Source organism: Bos indicus, chromosome 11, assembly GCF_029378745.1.
Source record: "Bos indicus isolate NIAB-ARS_2022 breed Sahiwal x Tharparkar chromosome 11, NIAB-ARS_B.indTharparkar_mat_pri_1.0, whole genome shotgun sequence".
Taxonomy (NCBI): Eukaryota; Metazoa; Chordata; class Mammalia; order Artiodactyla; family Bovidae; genus Bos; species Bos indicus.
The window spans coordinates 60,907,101-60,934,279 of NC_091770.1; the positions used below are offsets into that span (position 1 = coordinate 60,907,101).

The following is a 27,179-nucleotide window of genomic DNA, read 5'->3' on the forward strand; positions in this document are numbered from 1 at the left end:
GTGACTTGAACTTTCTCAAAACTTTCAGTACTCAGTAAAATATTGTTTATTTGACCAGATTAGGAAGGTCAGCCTGCATTTGTGAGGGGGACACAAGACAAACAACTTCTAGATAATGAAGTGAGCAAACCTTGCTCACTTGGCTTGGTTTCCCATATATATAGTTACTTCAGTCCAGGCTCTCAGTACTACTGAATCATGGTTCTGTTCTTCCTCTTACAACTGAAAAGAAAGAGTAAAGTTGGCATGTTAATACTACAAACACTAGACAAGTTTTCTAAACAACTTAATGAAATATTCTCCCTTAAATATTTAAATCAACAGGTCTCAACAGGACACTGTGTTATGTCAGAAGCAACCTAATACCAATAATAGTAAAAATATGAAAGTTTGCAAATGACTGACTTTTAAAAATAAACCAAGGAACTCCGGGAGTTGGTGATGGACAGGGAGGCCTGGCAGGCTGCAGTCCATGGGGTCGCAAAGACTCGAACATGACTGAGCGACTGAACTGAACTGAATTGGAGGAAGACTTAAGGTTATCACAATAATATCATGGTCACACATTTATATTTCAATATGTTTTCTTGAGAGAAAAGGCAGGAGTGGGATTTCAGAGGTGAAGCCAGGCATTGCACATGGGCGGTGTTGCTCATGCCAACACCATTCTTATATTTCACAGAAAAAAAACAAAGAAACTATTGGTTTCCATGGTCAGTTTTCTCAACAAACCCTTTTATTATACAGAGATAGAACCAAACCTTGCTCACTTGGCTTTTTTTTTAATTGAAGTATAGTTGATTTGCAATGTTGTGTTAGTTTCTGGTGTACAGCAAAATGATTCACACATATATATGTGTGTGTTTATGAAACTCCAATACTTTGGCCACCTCATGCAAAGAGTTGACTCATTGGAAAAGACCCTGATGCTCAGAGGGATTGGGGGCAAGAGGAGAAGGGGACGACAGAGGGTGAGATGGCTGGATGGCATCACCGACTCGATGGACATGAGTTTGAGTGAACTCTGGGAGTTGGTGATGGACAGGGAGGCCTCGCAGACCTCCCTGGCATGCTGCAATTCATGGGGTCACAAAGAGTTGGACACGACTGAGAGACTGAACTGAACTGAACTGAACTTTTTCCTATTCTTTGCATTATGGTTTATTATAGGATGTTGAATATGGTTCCCAATGCTACACAGTAGGACCTTGTTGTTTATCTATTTTCTATATAGGAGCTTGTATCTGTTAATCCCAAAGTCCTAATTTATCACTCCTCTACCCCCTTTCCTCTTTGATAACCATAAATTTGCTTTCTATGTCTGAGAGTCTGTTTCTGTTTCATGAATAAGTTCGTTTGTGTCATACTTTAGATTCCACAAATAAGTGATATCAAATGGTATTTGTCTTTCTCTTTATGACTTCACTGAGTACAAAAATCTCTAGGTTCATCCATGTTGTTGCAAATGGCACGATTTCATTTTTTGTGGCTGAGTAGTAATCTATTAGGAGAAAGCAATGGCACCCCACTCCAGGACTCTTGCTTGGAAAATCCTGGTAGGCTGCGGGCCATGGGGTCACTAGGAGTCAGACACGACTAAGTGACTTCACTTTGACTTTTCACTTTCATGCATTGGAGAAGGAAATGGCAAGCCACTCCAATGTTCTTGCCTGGAGAATCCCAGGGACGGGGGAGCCTGGTGGGCTGCTGTCTCTGGGGTCGCACAGAGTCGGACACGACTGAAGTGACTTAGCAGCAGCAGCAGCAGTAATCTATTGTGTATATATACATCTTTATCCATTCAAATATTGATGCACTTGCCTTTCTAATTATAGCTGATGGTTAGAATCAATTAATTAGATTGAAAAGAATGTGGGCCTCAGAGATTTACCCACCACTAATGTATTATTGAAAATTGTAGTGAAATAAGAAAAAGTGGTAGGAAAGAGGAATATAATCTGGAGAAACAGTGGAGCCTCAGAGGGTGACACTACCTTGGTGAGGCCACCTCAGGCCAGTCTTAGTCTTACAGGTTGAGAAACAACTTTGCTAGGACTCTGATGTTTGTCAGACTCATTGAGACTGTCCAAACTGTGAAGGGACTGCTGTACAACGTAATTCACTTACAGATGTTATGAACATGTTTACAGTGGGGATATTCTTTTCCAATGACTAATGTTACTTCCTTCCTGATCTCATAATACCCTGGGAATTGAATTTGTGATTATAAGGTTAGCTGATAGTGTGGAATCAGAGAAAAAAAGTAGCAGAAAGTCTAGGAATATCCTCCCGGCCATGAAGAGGTTTGTAGAATTGTCCTCCACCCACAGTAGAGAACACCTTTCTAGTCACCAGACTGAGTGAGTTCTCATAGAGGGCACACCCTCCGCTGAAGAACACTGGACAGACCCTGCCAACGTCTGATTTTTTGGATTTCTTTTCTCTGTGCTCTAAGATTTTTGAGACCTTTCTATTCAGACAGTTGGTTCGGTTTCAGTATATTTCTGTAACCATTAGTGTTCTGTAGTTATACAAAATAGAAATTGACTTCCACTAACTTGAACATGAGTGGAATTTATTGGAAGGAGTTGAGAAATTTTACCCAGTTAATTGAAAAGCTGAAGTCCTAGGTCTCTGAAAGAATACATGCAGCTGCCCTCTGGAGGCTTACTTCTTGGTGGGAGGAAAGGAAATAGACATTTAATTAAAAAGAGGCAATAAGTTACGTAACTTTACTATAGAAATACATTCAGATTTATACAGATTACCAAGGAGGGAATGGTCAATTGTCCCTGGCAAGGATTAGGAATAAGTTTCAAGGTGAGGAAAGGCTGAACAGGGGAGGTGATATTTGAACTGACTCTTAAAAGATGAGTAGATATTTGCCTGGTGGTCAAAGCAAGGAAGGGCACTTAAGACACAGAGACATGGAACTGGGACAGAGTGTGACATATTTGAGAAAGTGAATATCATTCCATTTACCTTTAACATGGAGTAGGGATTGGTAAGGTGGAATTTAGTGAGAAGAAAAAAAAAACTGGACAGGAGGCAGAGGACTGGCCATGAAGAGTCATGTTGCAATAAACTGAACATAGAAAACTACTATCATATTCCAAAGTAAGTTTTATGCGTAAAACTCCTATATACCAGAAATTCAAAAAAATGCAAAAGTACTCATAGGATTATTTTTCAAAGCTCAACAGTTTTCTTCTGTCTTCTCTTAGAAATCACTGATTCTCTCCTCACCAATTCCTCACTACCAACCATAACCTGCACACACACACACACAAGTCTGCATGATATGTCATGCCCACTGGAGTTGTTTTTGAACACTTAGGATATAGGCAACCTTACAATGTAATCTCATGAAAACTGACTAGACTTCATCTTTTTGAGAACCATTCTCTGAAGATCCTTCTCTGGTAATAGCAGATTTTGCCAATAATAAATTGAGCAGTTTCTAGGAGATCTTATTGGTAGGTAATAAAGTATATTAAACCTGTCTTTCTGATCATACTTGGCCTTCAGATATGCTCAAATTAGTTATTCCAGTGGGGTAGAGAGGTCAATTCATAGAGCCCAAACTGACTATCAGACCATGCTGGACTCTTTCTCCATTATCCTCATGGATATGTTAATTAAACCATGTGGTGGATCCAGATACAGATCAATCTTGGAAGGAAGAGTTGTGAAGGATTTTATCCATTCTGGACACAAGAATTTTGACCATAATACTCAGTTAGTATGCCTTCAATGGAGGTTATGAATAACTTGAACTGTAAGGGCTCTTTAGTTTTGGAATTTATAAAGGCAACCAGTGGATTTGCTGAGAAAACTAAATCTTTATTCTGAAATGAGAATTTTAACTTTTAAATATGCTATCATATGTAACTGAATTTGGCTCAGATGGGAAAGAATCTGCCTGCAGTGTGGGAGACCTGGATTTGATCCTTGGGTTGGGAAGATCCCCTGGAGAAGGGAATGGCAAACCACTCCAATATTCTTGCCTGGAGAATCCCATGGACAGAGGAGCCTGGCGGGCTACAGTCCACGGGGTTGCAATGCGTCAAACGCAACTGGGCGATTAACACACATACACAGTAAAGGATATTTTGTATTTAATATATCTTTTATTGTGGATTCTGCTGTCTGTTGGCCTTTTTCACTAAGTAAGTGAGGAAATCCCTAATTAGTGTGGCCAAAGGACTATTCTGATTCTTCTAGGTTTTAGAAATCCTCTTGCCTCAGCTTCCTAGGTTGGGATTTTTCTCTTTCAGGACTCTTATTTCTACTGGCAGGCTTAGAGGCTTTGTGTATGCATTCCTCAAAGGGCAGTTTTTACCAGTAGTTTTCTATAGAAGACTTGCTTTCAAAATGCTCTGCAAAATGCTGGTTGACCACTTTACTAGTTAGCAGAAATGGCTGTTATTGCAGTTTCTGTCTGTCTGTCTCTCTCTAACTTGAGTCTTCTAGGGCCACATTATATCTGTCCTATTCACTTTCTGTGATGTGGAAAAGAGGGAAGGGGAGAGTTGGTAATGTTTTGATGCTGTTCATATCCTTACCTTCTCTTTTCCACATCCTTCCCCCAAGTAGCGACTCATAATACTTTCCAGTAGAGTGTAACATTAATAAGCCCACCAGTAAAGAAGATCCAGAAATAAAACCAAACTTACTAGTTTCAATTTTTGTACAGATCACAATGAAAATCTCTAAGAAGCAGGGATTTTTAAGAATACCTAAGACTATTTTAAAATTTTGATTCTCCATACAATCTCAGATTATTACCAGAGTGCATTTCAACTATGGCAGATGGCATATTCCAAAGACGACTGCAACAGTATCTCCCAAACCATGTGCTCTTCTACCATGTGGCATTGCTACTTTCCCATGGAGAGGTCGCTATTCCTCTACCCTCCTGAATCTGGAGAGTCCCTTGGATTGCTTTGGCAGTAGAATACAGAATACAGAATCGATTTGGATGTGATGATGTGCCAGTTCTGGGCTTAGCCACTAACTGGCCTGGCAGTTTAATTCCTGCTTCTCAGAAACTAGCTGCTATGTAAGAAGTATGATTACCTAGAAACCACCTAATGAGAATTTTCCAGTTTATTGTGATCCACACAGCCAGAGGCTTTGGCATAGTCAATAAAGCAGAAATAGATGTTTTTATGGAACTCTCTTGCTTTTTTGATGATCCAGCAGATGTTGGCAATTTGATCTCTGGTTCCTCTGCCTTCTCTAAAACCAGCTTGAACATCAGGAAGTTCACAGTTCACGTATTGCTGAAGCCTGGCTTGGAGAATTTTGAGCATTACTTTACTGGTGTGTGAGATGAGTGCAATTGTGTGGTAGTTTGAGCATTTTTTGGCATTGCCTTTCTTTGGGATTGGAATGAAAACTGACCTTTTGGTGGCCACTACTGAGTCTTCCAAATATGCTGGCAGTTCTCCAAATTTGCTTCCAAAATTGAGTGCAGAACTTTCACAGCATCATCTTTTATGATTTGAAATAGCTCAACTGGAATTCCATCACCTCCACTAGCTTTGTTTGTAGTGATGCTTCCTAAGACCCACTTGACTTCACATTCCAGGATGTCTGGCTCTAGGTGAGTGATCACACCATCATGATTATCTGGGTCATGAAGATCTTTTTGTACAGTTCTTCTGTGTATTCTACGCCAAAGCCTTTGACTGTGTGGATCACAATAAACTGTGGAAAATTCTGAAAGAGATGGGAATACCAGACCACCTGACCTGCCTCTTTAGAAACCTGTATACAGGTCAGGAAGCAACAGTTAGAACTGGATAGGGAACAACAGACTGGTTCCAAATAGGGAGAGGAGTACATCAAGGCTGTATATTGTCACCCTGCTTATTTAACTTATATGCAGAGTACTTATATCATTTTAAATGCCTGACTGGATGAAGCACAAGTTGGAATCAAGATTGCTGGGAGAAATATCAATAACCTCAAATATGCAGATGACACCACCCTTATGGCAGAAAGTGAAGAAGAACTAAAGATCCTCTTGATGAAAGTGAAAGTGGAGAGTGAAAAAGTTGGCTTAAATCTCAACATTCAGAAAACTAAGATCATGGCATCCTGTCTCATCACTTCATGGCAAATAGATGGGGAAACAGTGGCTGACTTTATTTTGGGGGGCTCCCAATCACTGCAGATGGTGACTGTAGCCATGAAATTAAAAGATGCTTACTCCTTGGAAAGAAAGTTATGACCAACCTAGATAGCATATTAAAAGCAGAGACATTACTTTGCCAACAAAGGTAGGCTATTATTTTTCCAGTGGTCATGTATGGATGTGAGAGTTGGAGTATAAAGAAAGCTGAGCACCAAAGAATTGATGCCTTTGAACTGTAGTGTTGGAGAAGACTCTTGAGAGTCCCTTGGACTGCAAGGAGATCCAACCAGTCCATTCTAAAGGAGATCAGTCCTGGGTATTCATTGCAAGGACTGATGTTGAAGCTGAAACTTCAATACTTTGGCCACCTGATGCCAAGAGCTGACTCATTTGAAAGGACCCCGATGCTGGGAAAGATTGAGGGCAGGAGGAGAAGGGGATGACAGAGGATGAGATGGTTGGGTGGCATCACTGACTCAATGGACATGAGTTTGAGCAAGTCCAGGAGTTGGTTATGGACAGGGAGGCTTGGTGTGCTGTGGTTCATGGGGTCTCAAAGAGTTGGACATGACTCAGCAACTGAACTGAACTGAATTAAACCCAATGAGAATTCCAAGCTACCACTGAAAGGCCCTGGAGGATGGGATGCTATGTGGAGACAGAGAAAATCAAGGGACACTGTAACTCTATATGTGGAAGTAAAGGTGTTCTCTTGGGCATCCAGTGCAGCAGAGCCTTCAGAAGACTGTGTGACTATAACTGCATGACAGTCCCCAGGAAAGAACTTCCTGGACGATGTTGTCAACCCACAGAATGATGAGAGAAAATGATATTTGAACCACTAAGTTCTGGAATGGTTTGTTAAGCAGGGATAGATAGCTAGAACCTAAGCTGTGGTGGCTATTGCAGAGTCTGAGGGTAACCCTTCTTCCCAAACTTTAAATGGAGTAGCTCTGGGTTTATCTATTTCACATTTGGGGATTCTTCATGAGAAATCATTTAGAAAAGAGTGGCTCTACCTCTTTAAAAAGCTTGACTATCACTGCCATGGGTAATTGAGAGTTGGCTAAAGAAATATAGGCCACACTTGAGGACCATAAAAAACACCATGACATCAAATCTCCCCTGATCAGATTCCTTTAGACCCAAATATACTTAGGCCCCTCCAGACGGATGTGTATTTATGTCTGATTTCTAAAACCTTTGATATAAAGGACTCCAAATCTGGCTTCTAATGGTCCTCACCATTGGGAGATTCTTTTTTGCTCAGAGAAGCAAAGACTGCAGACTGTGTTCTGTTCCTACAGCTACCCTTATTTGAATTCAGGAAAAAGAGCTCATGGCATCTTACTTGGTGATGTAGACTGTAGCTCTTGGAAGAGAGCAAAAACCAATTTCCTTGGTGCCACCGTCCTGTCTTAGGCACAAGATGAGGAGAAAATCATCTTAATAAGGGCATTTGTTTTAATTAGAAATGGCCTCTTCATAAAACTTGCACATTCTCTGGCCCCAAGCTTTGCCTAAAACATTTGAAGTGCCCTTGCCAATCAAAATCATTTGTCCTTCGACACTTAGCAAAGCAATATGTAGAAAGATTTCCTTAAAGGCTTTCAGCATCTCAGCTAAGAGCAGTGTTTTTAGTCTTCTACACTAGTGTTCTGTTTCCTTTTATCATTCATACCATCTGTGATGAAGTCTATTTTGTTAACTCAGAAAACCTCAATTTCTGTAAGACTTTAAGATGAAGCATTAACATATTTTTATGGATTGTGCTACCATTATGGTTTTGGAGACTTCTCATTTCTGTTATTAAAAAGAAAAACCCTGCCATCTAAGCTTCTCATAAGAAACTATTTTTACATTTATAATCTTTAAAGATGCTTATGGAAAGAAGTGCTTTGAACTCTTTCAGTAAGATTTAGCTTAGCCTAAAGCTTAACAATAATGTAATTTGAGTGAGTCTGATCCTACCTGTCAGAGATGCTGCAGAAAGATACATAAATCACAGCCAGAATCTCATCTGAAACCAGTTTAAAAATTCATGTGGCTAAGAATCATTCCTATGTGATCTGGTTTCTTAATACTGTAGTACACAGTGAATACTGGGATTCCAGAGCTGGAATGCACCTTGAAACTCATTTTATCAAACCCATTAGTGCTACAGATGAGTAAACTAAGGCCATGCATTCAGACTGGAAAGTATACTTTCTTTCCACTGTCTGTTTGCACGTAAGTCAAAGTGTGTGTCTTAGAATCAGCAGCATCACCTGGGAGGGAGTTAGAAAATGCAGGATCTCAGACATCACAGCAGGCTGATTGCATTGGAATCTCTATTTTTATACCATCTCCAAATGGTTCATAAGCACAGTGAAGTTTGAGAAGCTCTGCTCCATACCATATTTTCCCCCAGAGAAGGGCAAGCCTTTGGAATACGCTCCTTGCAGATTCAAAATCCAGATTTTTTCACTAATTAACAAAGTGACTTTAACCAAATCTCTTAACCTCTCTGGTCCTCAGTTTCCTTATTAATTAATGGGGGTAATGATACCTATAGTGGAAGCTCACCATGGAGTTTAAATGGAAAGAATGTTTGTATGGTTTCTAGCCAAGTACATGATGGTAGACCCTCAATAAATAGAAACTGTTACTACTGCTGCTATTGCTACTGCTGCTGCTACTTGCTACTATTGCTACTGCTGTTGCAGCCTCTGCTGCTGCTATGCTACTACTATTACTGCTACTGCTGCTACTACCGCTGTGGCCACTACTGTTACTACTGCTACTGTTACTGCTACTGCTTCTTCTACTGTTGTGCTGCTACTACTGCTATTGCTACTGCTAATATTACTACTACTGCTGCTGCTACTGATTCTACTACTACCACCATCACCATGGTTATTAATAACTCAGAGAGGGAGAGTAACCTGCCATACATTGACAAGTGACCAAAGTGAAACTAGAGCCCTTGTCTCCTAACAGTTATTCCAGGGCAGCTTTCCCTGGACCTCATAGCTTCCCTTCTCTTTTAAGTACAGCTAAATGCTAGTGTCAACATTCTTATATAAGACCACTTCAATTCTTGGAGTAGAATATAGAAAAAGGAGACCACTTTTTTTCAAGTTTCCATTTGAACCTCTTGAAATGAAGTCAATTTGCTCAATTCTGTATCTTTTCAGGCTGTCAGAGCTTCAGCTCAGTCTGAGTTTCTTCTAGGTGACATCTTCTGTTTCCTTTAACTATAGAAATACTGCCTTTCTCTAATTTTGCTTCTGGCCTCTTAAAAATTTTCCGAAGAGAGTTTTACTGGATCTGGTAGTACATTTGTTTTCTTAGAAAACAGGATATGTGTTACGGGGAGACCTTGATTTTTTAAATGAGTTTTTTCTTTGTATATTTCAATCTTAGTCCTTTCAGCATTCAGTCCTGCTCTAAAGCATACCTACCTCCCCAGATACATAACCCCACTTTGAATAGTTGTAAAGAAAGGGGAAAAACCCCTTTGTTGTATGAAAATAGGATTTCCATTTGACAAACTAAAATAGATGTTGATTTCTTTCTTTGAGGTCCCAGGGTGACTTTTGATCCCTGTTCTTAGAACTGAAGACATGTGACTTAATTTGAGAACACTGGCTAAACTGTTAACCTTTTAGCCTCAGATACACTAGATTCCAAAAAGTTATAAATCCTTTGAATGGTGGAATAGCATAGTTTTGTGGAGAAGCATTCAAATATTCCAGCAATATTTATAAAAGTACTTTGCATATTCCTCTTTCACTTAAAAGAAAGTGAAGGAAGTATTGGTAAAAACAAAAGAACAGAATCATACAATAAGACCAGTCTTAGGCTGTATCCATTGTGGAAGATAATGCAGTTTCACAGTTAATAAGAAATCATATATGCATGCACCTTAAATATATGCAATTTTTATTTGTCAAAAATAAATAATGTGAAAGATGAAATGATGCATCTCACTCTGTTAGGTAGGTGAAAAGGCACTGGGTTTTCCATCTCCAAGAGGCTGAGACTCCTTGGCTGCTGCTAGAGTGAATGGGTACTGGGATAGATTTTTCACTGATGGCTGCATCTGACACTTGCTCAGTTTAGCAAAAGCTGTGCCTTGTGCTTTTAACAAACATTTAAGCACTTGAAGGGGTCCAAATGAATAAGAAGCTCCAGTACGTATTTTTTCAAAACACTTCCCCCAACACACACAAATTGACCAAGTTCACAGAGGAGCTGCTTTGTTAGGGTCAAGGAGCCTTAAACATGGCTCTTAATTATAAGCCATAGACACTAAATAAGAAGTCTAATATTTCCTGAGAGGAAACATAGGTACACAAATATACTATGTTGTCTTAAATTTCAAAGGCAATGTTCCCAGAGTCTTAAAAAAAAGAGGTCCTTTAAAATTCTTATCTATCCATGTATCTATCTTCTAAGGACTTCTACATTAACCAAACACAGTTTCTAAGCACTTTACAAATGTTAACTCACTTAATACCTTTAAGAATCTTTACCAGATAGGTTGCTCTTATCCTCATTTACAGATGAGGAAATAGAGTCATGAAGAATTTAGATAACTTGTCCAAGACCACCTAGCAAACAAGTGACAAGATTGGAACTCAGATAGTTCGACTCTAATGTCTATGCTGTTACTGTGCTACATTATGAGGTTATTGTGTTGCAATTTTCTTTACACTTAGCTGGTAGATAAATTTGTTAGTTGTGGTACCAATGAAACTAGGATGGTGAGTTCAGTACTTACTGTGCCAATAATGTGCCAATTACTGAGGCTCTGCATATGTGATATATAATCTATGGGCTGTATCTTTAATTTCAATGCCTTCAATTAATTATTAGCTAGCTTTTTCAATTCATAAGACTATGACAATTTTTCCTTTTAGGACCATGTGTTATTATTAACTACAAATACAAAAAGCAATCTGAAGCATTATTTCAAAAACATCCTGAAGTTACAATACAAGGGACAAGGTACAAATGCCCAGGGCTTACTAGAGACTTGAAAAAGAGAATTTTAAATGAGACTGGAAAAGAGTTATTTGCCTGTTGAACACCTTGATGCTTTCCTTCCATGCTACTATGTGCATGAAAATCTGCCCTTTAAATCAGATTATAGGTAGGAAAAGTTTTCAATATCCAACCACAACCCCCTCAAATCAAAATTGCCCAATGTATATAAAAAACAAAGAAACCTCCATATCAAAAAGGAGGGGATATATATACACCTATGGCTTACTCATGTTGAGGTTTGATGAAAAACAACAAAATTCTGTAAAGCAATTATTCTTCAATTTAAAAATCAATAAATTAAAAGAAAAGAACCTCCCTAAACAGTAACCAGAATGTTTCTGGAACCACCCCATTGTGCCTCAGCCAGTCCAGCACAGACACAGGAGTGTTGCCATGGCGGCAGGGACCCAACCATGTGGGCTGGTTTCAATAACCAGCAGCTGCTCACTTCAGAAAAAGCAGGATGATAGCCCAGATCTGAATGAGCATTTTTCTCTAGGCTCCGACCTGACCTGAATATTGTTTTCTCACCGAATTTCCTTTTATTTATTTTTAAATATCAACTTTCCTTGAACTTTCCCTCATTTGTGTCATAGCTGGCAGGACTATAGAACTTTTCTTTCCTTCTGTACAAAATGTTTTTTTCTTTAACAGTTCCTGAAGTTTTCCCTGTGTCTTCCTTATCTTCCCACCACAACATTTACGTACACACACACACACACACACACACACACCCCTTTGCCTCATTATATAAAGATCCCAAACAAATCCCCTGAATTTATTTACTCCAAGAAGTATTAACACCGAGGTAGCCCAAAAAACCCTCCATGATTCACCCAACACCAAGTACATTTCATCTGCCTTATGAAAATATGGATCTGGAATAGGAAAATGACCGAAGGCTACATTATTCTGGCCATGTTCAGAGAATCTATGTTTTAATCCTAAACATATTCTTAATTCACAGTTGGTTCAAAACCTGTTTTTTCCCCTTTGTTTACACATTGGCAAAATGGGAAGAATATAAAAATGTAAAAACTACTAATGTGGTTTCTGACCCCCTCTCACAGGGATTGCAGAGAAAACTGTTCATGATGCAAGACAAGAGCTGTACTATATTTGACATGAACTTTGCCCTCTCTAGCTCTTAAGGAGTTTGAAATAATTTTGAAATGAGTCTTCTGCTCTTGTTGAATTTTTTTTTTATAAATTTGAAATGATTTGTTTACAGGTTTTTACTAAAGACTGTCAGAGAAAAATGTTTGCGGTCATGGTATCCAACAGGCTGACAGAACCCAGAACTTGCTTGGTATTCAAAGGAGAGCCCATCCACTATTATCCTGCACAGTGTATAATTACTTGCATGTTGGGAGCCAAAAAAGGGAATGCAATCCTGTGAGTGTGTGTTTATACTGAAGAGTTTGAGAAGCAAAACAATTCAGCAAGCATTCTTCATCCCCAGCATCTGGGAATAATTAATTTGCTTGCTATGGTTTATAGCAAAGTTGATAAAGTTGTCTAAAGCACAGAGGTCATCTGCCTTAGTTAAATCTTTCTACTTTGGGGTTTTACATTGTGGCTAATTTTAGTAAATCTTTGTATTTTTAATCCTAAAATGCTGTGACAAGAACCTTCTGCTTATGATTTCTTGATCATTTTCTTTTCAGTCTTATTCCCACTTTGTTTAGGAAGCTGACACTCACACGCCTCTCCCCTCATCCTTGCAATGTGATGCTGCTGGGGCAAAGAGCTCTCAAGAGAGAGGCCCTGGAAGATGCAGTGTTGTTTTCAGTAAAACACTTATTTGAACTCTGAAGAGTTCCTCTGGAATATAGAATGCATCTTTGTTCAATTCTATCTCTTTTAGGCCAGGACATTAGAGATTATCATATGAGACTCTTGATCTATTGTATTGTAACAAGTTAATAGTTTATGTTAGGTGCTACATTTCCTTAATTGTGACTTTTAGGAAGATACTATATTATATAGATTATATTATATAGATATACTATATATATGTAGTATAGTGTTGTTGTTGTTCAGTTGCACAGACATGCCCGACTCTTTGAGACCCCATGGACTGCAGCACACCAGGCTTCCCTGTCCTTCACCATCTCTTGAAGCTTGCTCAAGCTCATGTCCATTGAGTCAGTGATGCCATCCAACCATCTCATCCTCTGTCAACCCCTTCTCCTCTGCCTTCAATCTTTCCCAGCATCAGGGTCTTTTCTAATGAGTCAGCTTTTCGCATCAGGTGACCAAAGTATTGGAGCTTCATTCAGCTTCAGCATCAGTCCTTCTAATGAATATTCAGGTTTGATTTCCTTTATGATTGACTAGTTCGATTGTATAGTGCATATACATATAAATGTGAGTGTATATGTGTGTGCATGTGTATATATATATGTATATATATATATATATATACACACACATGTATATGTATGTGTGTGTGTATATATATATCCAATCTAACAATTCAACATGTTACAGAGGACTTATCGGTCCCTGGGGATTTTCCTCAATTTCTCACTAAGGCATGCTAAAAATGAAACACAACTGTTACTCTGACCTGAGTTTAGTTTGGGATTTCAGAATAAGAGCAAATGTTTTATTTTTGTTGGCTGAGTGCTCCAAGTGTTTAACAGTGCTAAAAGTTTTCTATAGCACTTTTGAAAGCTCCTATTTCACAACACTCAGCTCTTTTCTTTTGAATCTTGGTGAGAAACAGAGCAACTCCCCAAGTGTAGCCAGGTTTTCACCCCCCTCTCTTTCCTCAAGGTTTATCTCCACACTTAGACAACTGCTTCAAATCACTTGTGCCCTGTATTTCAGGTCTCTTGGGGCTAAATATCATTGATCTTCATTGTCAAAAATGATGACCTCTAGAAGGATTTTTTATGAAAGGCTTATACTCACTAAGAATAACCAGCCTGGGATCCAGTTCTCAAACTGGCTCACTCACTGCCCTATAGCCAGAAGGTGCTTGCTCAGGGGAACTATTTCTGTTCTTCTGCTTCTATATTCCCAACCTCTGTAAAATGTGACACCCTTCTATTTCTTCCTTCAGAGTTTACAAGCACAGATTAGACCTTACACCAGTGACTAAATATTCATGTGCCATAGCTCTTAAAAGCTAACCTATGGTACAGTGACTGGATTGGTACTGGTTGGTCATGAGTTTTCCCAGATCTGTTTTCTGATGGAAAAAAAAAAAACAAAAAACCCACAAAAACACAATGAGCTGTCTGAATACAGAAAACTTCCATGTCATGTTTACCACAGAAGCCCACCATGTAGAAAAAGTCATAGCTTTTCTTCCAAGGAGCAAGCATCTTTTAATTTCATGGCTACAGTCACCATCTGCAGTGATTTTGGAGCCCAAGAAAATAAAGTCTGTCACTATTTCCATTGTTTCCCCATCTATTTGCCATGAAGTGATGGGACCAGATGCTATGATCTTTGTTTTTTGAATGTTGAGTTTTAAGTCAGATTTTTCACTCTCCGTTTTCACTTTCATTAAGAGGCTCTTTAGTTCCTCTTTGCTTTCTGCCATAAGAATGGTGTCATCTGGATATCTAAGGTTATTGATACTTCTCCTGACAATCTTGATTCCAGCTTGAGCATCATCCAGCCTGGCATTTCAAATGATGTACTCTGCATATAAGTTAAATAAGCAAGGTGACAATATACAACCTTGACATACTCCTTCCCAATTTGGAACCAGTCCATTGTTCCATGTCTGGTTCTAATTGTTTCTTCTTGACCTTCATATAGGTTTCTCAGAAGAAAGGTAAGATGGTCTGGTATTCCCACCTCTTGAAGAATTTTCCACAGTTTGTTGTGATCAACACAGTCAAAGACTTTAATATAGTCCATGAGGCAGAAGTAGATGTGTTTCTGGAATTCTCTTGCTTTTTCTGTGATCCAATGGATGTTGGCATTTTGAGCTCTGGTTCCTCTGCCCTTTCTAATTCCAGTTTGAACATCTGAAAGTTCTCAGTTCACATACTGTTGAAGCCTAGCTTGGAGAATTTTGAGCATTAATTTGCTAGCTTGTGAGATGAGTATGTTTGTGTGGAGTTTGAACATTCTTTGGCATTGCCCTTCTTTGGGATTGGAATGAAAATGGACCTTTTCCAGTCCTGTGGCCACTGCTGAGTTTTGCGAATTTGCACTGGTCCATAAAATTCAATATTTGGAAATCCATCCCCTAGCATGTACTTTCTTGTTGTTGCCTTTTCTCTTGTGATGTTATCCTTTTCTTCATAAAATCTGCCTCAGAAGGGATAATAAAAGTGAATTCATATGAACCAAAGTGAAAAACATTCAGATTCAGAAACACTAAAGTTGTAGAGCATTTCCCTTGTGCCAGGTCTATGCTACGCACATTCACATTCTATCCGGCTAAGTCCTAACCAGTGTCCATTATTATTTCACTTTTACAGTTGAGGTGAAAAGTGAGCTAGATTTTGGGTGATCCATATCCTTCCAAGGCAAAAAAAGGCCCAGAGGGCTGAGGAGATCCAAGAGAGGTTAGTGGCAGACATGTTGAGACTTGCCAGTCAAGGTTAATTTGCTTGGGAAGAGAATGACATAGTGATAAGAGTAAAGATGAAGAGGCATAATGAGCACCATGCAGTTAGAAACAGAGTCCAGACTGACCTGAATGGAAGGCAAGCAGCAGATGGGAAGACTATGAATGCACAGATGAGTGGACAGCATTATCACTTCACAAGTCATGATGTTTCAGATGGTACATTCTAAAGCTTGCTAACTTCTTGGATCCCCACTGAGTCCGTCAATGCCCTGAAAGACATATTTTTTTTCTTTGAATGTGTTTACTTGACCATTTTTGGCTTCTCATCATATTGCTTGGAAAGATCATTGATCATTGTACTCTTAACTGCGGGGCATGTTCCCTATAAGAAAGCTTCTCTGTAGCCTTGTTGCTGAGTGTGCAATACATTCTTAGTTTTCTATAAGAGCCCAGACTATTGAGTCAGAGGTTTCCAACAGGAGCAGAAGCCCAACCCCATAAGTTTCCAGCCCAATACATGTGTGCTTAGGCTTGGTGTGAAAATTGTATGGTATTAGTCTCTTAATAAAGTCCTACTTTTTCTAGTGGTGATAGTCTTTGGATCTAAGGATATATCCACCAGTGTTAACTCTGAGCCATCTCATTTGAATAGTGAAGAGTTGATAAACTTGACGATATGTGTATCTATGAAGCTCCTAGTTCAAAGCTATGTGGTAGGTGTTCAGTAAATTGTAGCTGTAGTGGATTCTCATTATTTGTAGAGTCAATATTTGCAAATTTGCCTACTTGCTGAAATTTACTTGTAACTCCAAAACCAATACTCACAGCACTTTCATCATCATTGTGGATATGGGCAGAGCAGTGAAAAATTTGAGTCCTCTGACATATGCATTCCTACTTGAGGACAAACAAGGGAAAATGCTGCCTTATTTTGTCAGCTCTCACACTGTAAGCAAATTTTTTTGGTCCTTTTGGTGGTCTTCTTAGTGCCCTTTTATCAAATTTTTGTGCTTTTTTAGGTGATTTCATTGTGTAAAATAATTCCCTAGTGTAGTGCTGACGTGTTTTCTAGTCTTCCTAAGCACAGGAAGCACCTTATAGACAAAATATGTGTGTTAGGTAAGCTTTGTTCAGGTTTAAGTTATAGTGTTGCTGGTCAAGAGTTCAATGTTAATGAATCCATAATATTTATTAAATAAGTAAATAAGGTGTCTTTAAACAGAAACAGGTAAAACAAGGTTATGTATTGATCGCTAACGTGTTTCCTGCAACTTAGTAGAATACAGCTATCACAACTAGCAAGAGTTAGTGCATTTATGATTGTAGTCATTCAAAAACGTCAAACCGTGTGCTTGCTCCCTAAGCCCAATATACTGAGAATGGTAATGATTTTACAAGATTATGTCAGATGCCATCTTCTTTCCTCTCCTCCCCCTTACCAAGATTCTCAAAGTTGTGTCTCTTCATGGTGCCCATTCAATGCAATGTCCCTCTGGTTCTTGAGCCAATCTCATCTAGGGCAGAAAGTCAGTAATCCCTGGCACAGGCCAAAAATTGGTTAATTCTGCCATGAAGTCAGACCTCCGCCCCCTACTCCTGCCAGACCTGGATATCCACTAGAGTGATTGATCTCTGAGACTGAACACTCATGTCGAATTCACAGCCCATCATTCTGGAATCCTGTATCCAAGAATGAGAACTGAGCGTTTACATCACCACTTAATCTTCTTACCTCAATATTTCCTTATAACTGAGCATTTACTGATAGGCATCCATCCAGTCAAACTTTTACTCTCGAGGGAAGAGAGATCCATCAAGGGTCACAATATAATGTAATTGGTGGTTTGTAGATGTGGATGATGCTGAAAGGAGTACAGAGGAGGGGTGTTAAATCCAACAGGAAGTCTTCCCAGAAAAGGTAGTGAGAAGCTAGTCTTCAGATCAGATCAGATCAGTCGCTCAGTCGTGTCCGACTCTTTGTGACCCCATGAATCGCAGCACACCAGGCCTCCCTGTCCATCACCAACTCCTGGAGTTCACTCAGACTCACGTCCATTGAGTCAGTGATGCCATCCAGCCATCTCATCCGCTGTTTTCCCCTTCTCCTCCTGCCCCCAATCCCTCCCAGCATCAGAGTCTTTTCCAATGAGTCAACTCTTCGCATGAGGTGGTCAAAGTACTGGAGTTTCAGCTTTAGCATCATTCCTTCCAAAGAAATCCCAGGGCTGATCTCCTTCAGAATGGACTGTTTGGATCTCCTTGCAGTCCAAGGGACTCTCAAGAGTCTTCGCCAACACCACAGTTCAAAAGCATCAATTCTTCGGCGCTCAGCCTTCTTCACAGTCCAACTCTCACATCCATACATGACTACAGGAAAAATCTTAGCCTTGACTAGACGGTCCTTTGTTGGCAAAGCAGTGTCTCTGCTTTTGAATATGCTATCTAAGTTGGTCATAACTTTCCTTCCAAGGAGTAAGCGTCTTTTAATTTCATGGCTGCAGTCACCATCTGTAGTGACTTTGGAACCCAGAAAAATAAAGTCTGACACTGTTTCCACTGTTTCCCCGTCTATTTCCCATGAAGTGGTGGGACCAGATGCCATGATCTTCGTTTTCTGAATGTTGAGCTTTAAGCCAACTTTTTCACTCTCCACTTGCACTTTCATCAAGAGGCTTTTTAGGTCCTCTTCATTTTCTGCCATAAGGGTGGTGTCATCTGCATATCTGAGGTTATTGATATTTCTCTCGGCAATCTTGATTCCAGCTTGTGTTTCTTCCAGTCCAGCGTTTCTCATGATGTACTCTGCATAGAAGTTAAATAAACAGGGTGACAATATACAGCCTTGACGAACTCCTTTTCCTATTTGGAACCAGTCTGTTGTTCCATGTCCAGTTCTAACTGTTGCTTCCTGACCTGCATACAAATTTCTCAAGAGGCAGATCAGGTGTTCTGGTATTCCCATCTCTTTCAGAATTTTCCAGTTTATTGTGATGCACACAGTCAAAGGCTTTGGCATAGTCAATAAAGCAGAAATAGATGTTTTTCTGGAACTCTCTTGCTTTTTCCATGATCCAGCAGATGTTGGCAATTTGGTCTCTGGTTCCTCTGCCTTTTCTAAAACCAGCTTGAACATCAGGAAGTTCACAGTTCACATATTGCTGAAGCTAGTCTTAAGAATAAGCAATTAGCCAGGCAAAGAAGTGGATGAACGGTGTATAAAGATGCCTCTGATAAATGAAATGGCATAAGCAAGGGCATGGAAGCATGAAAAAGCATGGATTATTTTGGAAATCACAAATGTTTAAGTACTGCTGGTTATAAAATGTAAGGATGAAGGAAACTATAAGCAAGGTGAAAAGACAGCCTTCAGAATGGGAGAAAATAGCAAATGAAGCAACTGACAAAGAATTAATCTCAAAAATATACAAGCAACTCCTGCAGCTCAACTCCAGAAAAATACACAACCCAATCAAAAAATGGGCCAAAGAACTAAACAGACATTTCTCCAAGGAAGACATACAGATGGCTAACAAACACATGAAAAGATGCTCAACATCACTCATTATCAGAGAAATGCAAATCAAAACCATAATGAGGTACCAGCTCACGCAGGTCAGAATGGCTGCTATCCAAAAATCTACAAATAATAAATGCTGGAGAGGGTGTGGATAAAAAGGAACCCTCTTACACTGTTGGTGGGAATGCAAACTAGTACAGCCACTATGGAGAACAGTATGGAGATCCTTAAAAAACTGGAAATAGAACTGCCATATGACCCAGCAATCCCACTGCTGGGCATACGCACCGAGGAAACCAGAATTGAAAGAGACACATGTATCCCAATGTTCATTGTAGCACTGTTTATAATAGCTAGGACATGGAAGCAGCAGACGAATGGTTAAGAAAGCTGTGGTACATATACACAATGGAATATTACTCAGCCATTAAAAGGAATACATTTGAATCAGTTCTAATGAGGTGGATGAAACTGGAGCCTATTATACAGAGTGAAGTAAGCCAGAAAGAAAAACACCAATACAGTATACTAATGCATATATATGGAATTTAGAAAGATGGTAACAATAACCCTATATGCAGGTCAGCAAAAGAGACACAGATGTATAGAACAGTCTATTGGACTCTGTGGGAGAGGGCAAGGATGGGATGATCTGAGAGAATAGCAATGAAACATGTATATTATCATATGTGAAACAGATTGCCAGTCCAGGTTTGATGCATAAGTCAAGGTGCTCAGGGCTGGTGCACTGGGATGACCCAGAGGGATGAGATGGGGAGGAAGGTGGGTGAGGGGTTCAGGATGGGGGAAACATGTATACCCATGGCTGATTCATGTGAATGTATGGCAAAAACCACTACAATACTGTAAAGTAATTAGCCTCGAATTATAATAAATAAATTAAAAAAAGAATTAAAAAAAAAAAAGACTAGAGCTTTTAGCATGGCAAAATAAAATAAAATGTAAGGAAAAAGGAGTAGGAAACGAGGCTGGGTAGGGAGCAGACCAGGGTTTCGCAGGTGGCGCAAGTGGTAAAGAACCTGCCTGCCAATGCAGAAGACATAAGGAATGTGTATTCAGTCCCTGGATTGCGAAGATCCTCTGGAGGAGGACATGGCAACCCACTCCAGTATTCTTGCCTGGAGAATCCCATGGACAGAGGAGCCTGGTGGGCTACAGTCCATAGGGTACAAAGAATCAGACATGACTGAGGTAACTTATCATGCCTGCACATAGGGAGCAGGCCATGTTATAACATGACATACCTGTTATATCAGTGATGGGAAGCCAATAAAATAGAGTAACCCAAAATACATGGTGGGATTTGAGTTACATAAAGATCACTGGTGTCTGTTTGGAGGATGAGTCTGAGAGTTGCCAAACTGGAGGCACAGAGAATATTTTAAAGCTGTTCCAATAGTCCTGGTGGGCAATGTTGAGGTCCTGAGCTAGAGCAACAGAGGGACTGGAGGGGAGAGGAACACTAGGTGGTAAAATCAGTGGACCTTAGCAATTGTAGCTAGGATGATTCCGCAGTTAGATGATTTAAGACAGAATTCCATGTCTGTCCATCTGTCCTAAGCCACTTCAGTCATGTCCAACTCTTTGTGATCCTATGGATCATAGCTCACCAGCCTCTGAGCTAGATGATTCCACAGTTAACAAATGACCCTAGATGAGCTAGATGATTCTGACCCCCACATCTCAGTGGCTTACTGCAAAAGTTTGTTTCTCAATCATGCAGCATCTACTGTGGGTTCAAGATTCTCTCCAAGGCAGCCGCCTTCCCAACATGCCTCTGGCACACAGGTTTCTTTGATTTGGTGACTCTACCACCTCAACACAAGACCTCTCCATTCAACACATCAGAACAAGAGCTATTTCAGGCAATGAGAATTGAGAAAGACTTTTTTGCCCGCTTTAGCCCAGAAATAATATGTGAACTTTCATTCACATTTCACTGGACCAAACTGGTTTCATGGCTAAACTTAACTAGAATTGGGATGGAAATGTAGTCTCTCTTATGCCCAGAAAAGAAGAATTTGATATTGGTAAGCACGTGGTGTTACCACTGCCCAAAGTCCATTCAAAGGCGGAACAAAGATGGGATGGCCACTGTGTGACATATGCATATATTAGGTGGAGAAGTGAAGGGAGCTTATGATTTCCTTTAGGTTTCTGACTTGAGAAAACCAGTTGCTGGTGCCAGTATGTGAGATGGGGAAGACTGGAAGATCAGCATATTTGAGGGAAAAACAATATAATAGTTTGGGGACACATAAAACATTCCTGGGTAAACATTATATCTCGAGATAAGAAGTGAAAGATAAGAGTGGAGTGGAAGGTAGTACTGGACAAAATTGAAGGCAGTTAGAGTGTTTGAATAGTCTAGAAGAAGCAGTGAATGAATATGGTCATGAGTGAAAGGCAAGGTAGACAAATTACTAGAAGGTGTTTGGGGAAGAAATATAGGCTGGTATTACATCACATTTGCCTGATGCTGTAAGATATTTTAAAGAGGTTGTTGAATACCTGACATGGCTCCAAACCATATCTAGAGCCCGGGGCCCTGGTTTTCCATCTCTCCCTGGGCCTGGATCCCGCTCCCATAAATGAGTCTCCTGGAGCCTGGTCACACGTAGGCAGCCCTCTGTTCTCTTACCACCTATCTAATCATTCCTTGGCATATCTCCTATCTAGCACCAACAAAGGCCATAACCATGAGAGAGCTGGCTACATCTTTCAGAATCTGCCTTTGAACCTCGCCCTAAGTCCAAAGTCTCATGCTGGGCAGTTTCTCCAAACCCCATCCTGTGTCCCTTTCACAGGCCATTGCCTAGTCCTTGCTCACTAGTCTGCTTGCCAGTTCGGAAAAGTGTGGTCTCGGCTTGCCTTAGGCCATGCCCTTAAAAATTCAAGAGGGTCAATAAAAGCAATAATCTTGTGTTTTTCCAGAAAATATTTACTGCCAATAAAGACTGAAATTTCTCTGAGATTCATGGAGTGAGAGGTGGATGACTTTTGCGGGAACCAGCCTGGGAGCATTAAGGCAAGTAGTGGAGAGTTACATTTGCTCTCCTCTGGACATGAGATTCTATGTCCAGAGTACATGACTGATGGAGAGGGAAATGGCAACTGCTCCAGTATTGCCTGGAGAATCCCATGAGCAGGGGAGGCTGGTGAGCTATGATCCATAGGATCGCAAAGAGTTGGACATGACTGAAGTGGCTTAGGACAGATGGACAGACATGGAATTCTGTGTCCAGAGTACATGGCTGATATTAAAGCGAACCAAGCCTGGGGAAGAAAGGACTGTAAAGAAGCTCATGGAGGCTTTAGGAGATAGGTCAGAGCTGTCATCCTCACCCCCACTGTGCCAGGTGGGGACTGAAAACCCGAGATCAAGTCTATGGGAGGACGTAATAGATCCAATGTAAATGTAGGTATCAGATTAGGGATCTGGGAAAGTGCAGCAGAGACATGGTTCCAGGAACACCAAGGTGGTCAGGGTAAGTTTGCATAACCATGCTGTTACAGGAGTTCTATCTGAATAAGTCAAGGGCTAAGATGGCTGGAGTCCTGCCTTCTTGACACAGCTGCCAGAAAGGCTGGCAGAAGCAAAGCAAAAGGCAAAGAGAAGTCTGCTGGGGGTGTAGGGCAGGGCAGATCTTATCCAATACAGGTTAAACTTTGAGACCCAGGTATATGGGGATCAAGTATGCAGTATGGCTGCCCCAGGGGCAGCTCTACCTGATAGAATCCTTGAAGGTTTTGAGCTTCTCTTTGACCTCTAACAATAGCTTCTTCTAGGCTCCCATTGGAAATTGGATGAGAGCAGCAGCTACTTTGGTCCAATAGATCAGTGTGTTCTGGAGTTAGGGGGAGGGGGAGAGGGAGGGCAGGGGCAGCCTTCTCCTGACTGGAAGCTCACTGGAATAACTGGGATATGGGTATGCTGTGGACAAAGCTAAGACCAGGCCTGTGATAAATACCAAAGATGACATTCTGTTACTTGCTTTAAAAGATGTATGTATCTACCAGTCATCCCAAGAATACTCAAGTTCATACTATTCAGTTCAGTTTAGTTCAGTTGCTCAGTCATGTCCAACTCTTTGCCACCCCATGGACTGCAGCAAGCCAGGCTTCCCTGTCCTTCACCAACTCCTGGAGTTTGCTCACACTCACGTCCATAGAGTCAGTGATGCCATCCAACCACCTCATCCTCTGTCGTCCCCTTCTCCTCCCGCCTTCAATCTTTCCCAGCATCAGGGTCTTTTCAAATGAGTCAGTTCTTTGCATCAGGTGGTCAAAGTATTGGAATTTTCACTTCAGCATCAGTCCTTCTAATAAATATTCAGGACTGATTTCCTTGAGGATGGACTGGTTGGATCTCCTTACAGTCCAAGGGACGGTCAAGAGACTTCTTCAACACCACAGTTCAAAAGCATCAGTTCTTCGGCGCTCAGCTTTCTTTATAGTTCAACTCTCTCACACCCATACATGACTACCGGAAAAACCATAGCTTTGACTAGACGGACCTTTGTTGGCAAAGTAATGTCTCTGCTTTTTAATATGCTGTCTAGGTTTGTCATAGTCTTTTAACTTCATGGCTGCAGTCACCATCTGCAGTGATTTTGGTGCCCCCCAAAATAAAGTTCATACTATGGCTTAATGCAATTCAAAGAGGTAACAAATATGAAACGCACTGTACATTGTAACAGTGAATAAATGCAGGGTACTGACACTGTTTAAAAGCTAGTCATCTAAAAATAGGCTTTATAGTGTCAAGTTGAAGAATAGTCACAACCTTAATGTTGAGAGTTACGTTTTATTCGTTGGGAATTTTTAGGACTTCAGCCCAAGAGGCAGCATCTCAAGTAACCCTGAGAGAACTGCTCCAAGTAACTGCTCAAGTAACTGCTCCAAGGAGGCGAGGGGAGGAACCAGGTTAAAGAGAAGTTTTGCAACAAAGGGCAAGTAGTCTGAACACCAAAAGATTATTGATTAATTATTTAATTATTTAAATAAATTATTTATTAAATAAAATATTTAAATAAATTATTAAATAATTAAATTATTGATTAAAGGAAGCCAGACATCCCAAGTTAAGGAATTTAGTGCTTTTCTACAAATGGGAAGACTAAGAGTCTGGGCTCATTGAAACCATTCCTTTCATAAGCATCTTCTCAGCTATCCAGGGGCAGTATCCTGTGGTGTTTTTTTTTTTTTTTTTTAACATCCTGAGCTCCCTTGGGGCTCCCAGTAGGAAGTGGCTGCAGTCCTAATGCTGCTAGATAGCAGATGTTCTTTTCCTTCCTGAGTGTCCTTAGGGCTCACCAGCTCACATTGGAAGGCTGCAGTCACTGATGACTGTGACATCCTTATTTATTGATATGGCAAGAAATATTTTATTTCTCAATAGCCCAAATTGATTGCTATGCTAAGTATTTAATATACATTATTTTATTCAATCCTCACAACTGTAAGATGTAGGTAGTAGTATTCTTTGCATTTTATAAATGGGGAATGTCAAGCTCACAGAGTACCTAACCCAGGTCATGCAGCTAACTGGTAAGTCTGCAGTCAAGCCCATGTCTGTGTTGATCACAAAGTGCTTCCTCCAAAGACAGAAAACACTGCTATGTCTTTGTTTTGAACATCTGGCTAAGCTGCTTCTTCACTCATTGTCTGCAGAGGTTAGTCCTGCAACATCAGCTCTGGTCTCTGCTGTCACCCAGAGAGCAGTCTCCGTGGGTTCTTGAAGAAGGCCTGGTGTTGCAGGAGAACTCCCTCCCTTCCAACAACCCCACAACCACCAACTCTGGATCTTATCTGGCAGCCCTCACATTCCTGCTAAGCGCCTCAAGCAGGACACATTCCTAACTGGGCGGAGGAAGAATTCCTGGCATTCTTCAGCCTGCTGTCCTCCCAGGGACTGGTATAGAGGGAAAAAAACCTTCATTTCTAGTGTTTGGAATTACTCTGAATTAAGTCCTGCTCTCCAAGCCTTGAGAAGGGGGAAATAAAGGGAGGAGGAAGGAGAGATTAAGACCCATTGAGATAAATACTTCTCATAACCTGTTTCAGAATTGTGGAATCAGGAATTCGTACTCCTCAGTAGTCTCTTCCATCTGTGAGGCCCTTGCCTTTGACAGGCTATGTTGTTTGTCTAATACATCATGGCACCCTAACGTCAGTTATAGTTTATGAATAGAATAGTCTAGATGTTTTCATGCATATTACCTCTCTGCAACAATAACAGGTATTACTTTTATAAACACATTCATACTTTATCGTGTTTTATCACTTACATCATTCCATTAGATCTTCACAAGAAATCTATGAGGTTGATATTATTATTTCCATTTTGTAGGGGAGAAATCTAAGCTGAGAAGTGAGGTAACTCACATGCTGTTAAATAACTGCCAAGAAAGAGGTGGCCTGTGCCCAGAACTTCTGACTCCCCTTCACCATTTTTCATGTTCAAAGCCCCCCATTATGCCATCATAGATACTGCAAGGGGGTAACTGGGAGTCTGCCCAGTTACTGGGTAAGATCTGATTCTCCTTCCCAGAGAGGGACTCCAGTGAGAGACTAGGGGTTTGGAGGTCCAGCCAGGGAGCATTGTGGAGCTGGCTAGGGTACAAGGTCAGGATGTGCCTGTAGCAACAAAGGATGAAACAGGAAATGTGATCCAACATCTTGAGAAGCTGAGTCAAAAAGCCAAGTCAACCACCTATGCAGTGATGAATTTTAAGGTATGGAGCATAGCCACCTGGTAGGCAGCAAGCATCCTCCTGATGTCCCACATACTGATCCCAGAATACAAGTCTTTTCTTTGGATCTTACTAGCAACTGGCCCTTGATGCCCTAGATTTTGTGTGTGAGTGTGTGTATGAGTGTGTGTGTGTTTGTGTGTCTGAAGGCTATTAATAACTGTTGAGTTGTTAAGAGTTAGTCATATTTGGTATTCATAAATAAAATTTTAGCACATTACTATAGTTTACTGAGGTGAAAACTTACTATTCACCTGGTTGCCAGGCAACACTTGGCCATATTTGCAAAGCTCCTACTATCAAGGTTCAGGGACAGATTGTTGAAGTAGCCTCAATTTTTAGGAAGATAGCTTTGTTATTAGTATCAGTGCTGTATTGTCGCATCAGTACTTTTCAATGGTTACTATTCCTTGTTTTTAATTATGTTACCCTTCATTTATCTCCATCATTATCTGTTTGATACAGATTATTTGATTAACGCTTACAGTAAGACAGTGGTATCTCTAGAGGTTAACTCAATTTATGACGTGTAAGTTTTCTATAACAAAACATTAAAACAAATATGGATTGTAGTACACATGGGAACCATCCAAACCAATGTAGCTAAAACAGGTATTCACGCAATATGCACACAATATACTTACATAGCAACAGTTCTTTGCTATCAGGGAATTCTTTAAGAAGCAGGAAAGACTGGAGTACATGAGTCTTAGAGCCTATTACCCCACCCACATGGGCCTCAATCAAAAAAGTCTGAGAACCACTGGGAAGAGAGGGATGAACTTGGGCTTCTTTTAATAGGATGGAAAGAAATACAGAGACCAAAAGAGAGTGAATATGTGAAGGAAGCCCGGGAGGCAGAAATTAGAGAGATTTCTGGTACTGAGGAAATGATGCCTGCAGTATCTTATCAGACACCTGTGGCTTGGGCATGGATGAGGAAGGAGTTATTCAAAGTGGTCACGTCCCAAGGGTGCCCTATAGGGCAGTCTGGTTCATGTACTGTGCCAAGGTGCCCTGCCAGGGCAGACAGTTACTGACACAGCTGTCCTTCACTGACTATGAACCCTAGTGCCAGGGAAGAGAAATCTTTTTGTAACTTGTCTGCCTACACAGAATGCCTTTAGTAAATGATTTTAAAGGGCCCATATATGGCATATCGGTATGACCAGT

General features: G+C 40.4%; 1 protein-coding gene and 1 long non-coding RNA gene across 7 annotated transcripts in view; one reads left to right on the plus strand and one right to left on the minus strand.

Annotated features, from left to right (window-relative positions):
- LOC139185630 (uncharacterized) lies at positions 1–25,677 on the minus strand. The gene is made up of 3 exons (XR_011569135.1): positions 25,542–25,677; positions 15,839–15,982; positions 1–222 (listed from the first exon to the last, which is right to left on the minus strand). It is a non-coding gene; the product is annotated as an uncharacterized lncRNA (long non-coding RNA).
- EHBP1 (EH domain binding protein 1) overlaps positions 1–27,179 on the plus strand; it is a 566,468-nt gene that overhangs the window by 153,087 nt on the left and 386,202 nt on the right. The window lies entirely within an intron of this gene.